We start from the raw sequence: 2,959 nt of genomic DNA on the forward strand, positions 1-2,959 counted from the left end.
GTTCCTGCCTACTGGTTAGAATTGTGGAGAAGCTGGCTAATTCTTGTCACCCTTGGGCTGTAACAAGATTAGCTAGTCTGCAGTTGGGCTATGGGACAATTTATTTAATGACTAGGGCCCTGCCAAATTCATGGCTGTGAAAAACGCATCACAGAGCGTGAAATCTGGTCTTTTGTGTACTTTTACCCTCTATTATTCAGATTTCACAGGAGAGACTAGCATTTCTTAAACTGCGGGTCTTAACCCAAGAGGGTGGGGGCGGGTGCAAGATTACTGTAGGGGGATTGTGGTATTGCCACCCTTACTTCTGCGCTCCTGCCTTCAGAGTTGGGTCAGGACTCCTACAGTTACAACACTGAAATTTCAGATTTAAATATCTGAAATCATGAAATTTCAGATTTTTAAAATCCTATGACTGTGAAATTGACCAAAATGGACTGTGAATTTGGTAGGGCCCTATTAATGACCAAAGGATTTAGCCTGTTAAACTTGTAACATGTTGCAGTAAGTGGCTTCTCTAACATATTACCTGTTTAACCAAGGACATAGGTTTTTTTCCTTGCACTCAAGAGTAAGAGTAACTATGTTCTAGTTACAGATCTTCCAGATGCTCACACAGCATAATGAGGCGGGTGGGCTGGTGTCAATATTTTTATCCCAATTAGGTCCTGTTCATTTTGCAGTTTGGTCTAAGCAGGTATATAAAATATACTACAATGTTGGCAATATAAAACCCCCTTATCATTTTGGTAAGTTTGGTTCCAGTGACTTGTTCTACATTATCCCATGGTTTTCATCTAGATAGTTTAATACAGCCTATCAGCTAGCAGACTCACATTTCCAGTCTCCAACAGTCATAGGTGACTTTTTCAAAATGGCGTAGGGGACTCTTACAAAGGCATAAAGCGCGGTTAGGTACTTAACTCCCACTTAAATCTTCTCCTTAGACACCCTTCCCTAAAATTAATGGAAGATGGTTCTTAAACCCCACTGTTCAGTACTTGCCACCCAAAGGAACACTAGAATTGTCCACTTGTGTGTTTATCATATGCACAGGAACAGGAAGCTTCCTTTATTATTAGTTCAACCTGCAAATGCAAAATTATTTCTGCTGAGTCTCCTCTCCCAGAGATCTGTTTACTGTATACTGGTATAGACTTTGTTTTTGCTCCATGGAAAAAGTAGTGAGATGAAAAAGCGCTCTCTCTCTCTCTCTAGGTTTCCCTAGCTGATGCAGTGCTTCATGTGGTTTTCATTCTCTTCCAGGGATGAACAAGGAAACCTAGAGACAGCTTTTTGTCTCTACTTCTTCCATAGAGCAAAAACCACAAAAGTCTGAGTATACAGTGAACAGATCTCTAGGTAAACTGGGATTAAAATAGAAAAATCTGCTCTTGCAGGGACAAGTGGACAATTCTAATGTTCCTTAGGGCAGCAAGTACAACCTTCACAGATTTCAGAGTAGGAGCCGTGTTAGTCTGTATTTGCAAAAAGAAAAGGGGTACTTGTGGCACCTTAGAGACTAACCAATTTATTTGAGCATAAGCTTTCGTGAGCTACAGCTCACTTCATCGGACGTAGCTCATGAAAGCTTATGCTCAAATAAATTGGTTAGTCTCTAAGGTGCCACAAGTCCTTCTTTTCTTTTTGTGAACCTTCACAGAGACAACTGTACCTGGCCTTGATCCGGCCTCTGCATTACAGACTTGTGATCTGTCCCATACAACTCTACTCCAGTAATCGAAATTCAGACCCAATTTAATCTGTCTTGATAGAAGAATCTACCTGCCCCATGTATCCTGTTAGTGAAGCTGTTACAGCTTCCCTTCAAGGAAACTGTAGTGAAGCCGAAGGATGGGCCAGAACCAGGAACAGATCAGTCCAGGAAGCCTTGCCAAAGAAATGGAGTGATGGAACTGATTTTTTTTTTTCAATTAAAAGCGATCTCTGTTTTGAGAATTTTCTGAGTCAATAAAACCAGCCCTAATTACTGAGATTATTATATGCCTGTAACTGTTTCCATCACATGCTTGCTGAGCACTTTATACAATCATTAGTGAATTAAGTCTCCCATTCTGCTTCTGCTGCCTATGAAAGGCAAGGACTGTTATTCCCAATTTATAAAAATGGAAACTGAGGTGAGTTTGCGGGACACCATGCAGTGAGCACAAGGAAGAGTTAGGCTGGTATAAACATAGGGGGTGTTGTAGTACTATAAATATCTGTTCAGAAACAGATTATAGTTAAAGTGGGACAAATCCCCAGTGTGGACTATTATGCTGGTATAAAAGTGATTATGCTGGTATATTCCCCTAACCTTCAGGCTCCAGGAGTCCTAGTCCCTGTTGTGCTTTTACACGGGAGGGTGCCCTCTGAAGTGCCGCTCTGATTGCGCTGCCCTGTACTCAAAGAAGCGGCTGCCCTGGGGCCTCTCCCCGCGGTGGGATGCTCACGGTACCAACACGTAACTGTGTCAGCGGCAGCAATGGCTGGAAGGTTGCAGCCGGGGCGTGGGCGCGGCGCACGGGGGCCGCTCCGGGACAGCAGCGCTGGCCCGAAGCGGTTTCCGTTCCACACGGGGTTGGCAATTCGATTCACGGGCTCTCAGGAACCCCCGGCCCCCAGGACAAAGCGTCCCAGCGCCCCGGGGCAGGGAGCAGCGCTCCGGCGGTAAATTCACACGCGGCGCCCGCCAGGACCGGGGCGCGCCACACGCGGGGCCTGAAGGAGACGGGGCGGGGGGAGAAGCGGCGTTCGTGGATCGGGCGGGGCGGGCAAAGAGAGGCCGCCCCGACCCAGCGCTGCCGCCTCCCTCGCCTCAGCCGCGGGCGCTCGCGGAGCAAGGGACTCACGCGCCGGATCATGAGGCGGCGCCAAGCGGCCCCCGAGGTAGGCAGGCGCAGCAACGGCGAGTGACCCGCCCCCCGCTTGTTTCTATGGTGACGGACCCGTAAAGCGC

This window comes from Lepidochelys kempii, chromosome 25, assembly GCF_965140265.1.
Source record: "Lepidochelys kempii isolate rLepKem1 chromosome 25, rLepKem1.hap2, whole genome shotgun sequence".
In the NCBI taxonomy this organism is placed as follows: domain Eukaryota; kingdom Metazoa; phylum Chordata; order Testudines; family Cheloniidae; genus Lepidochelys; species Lepidochelys kempii.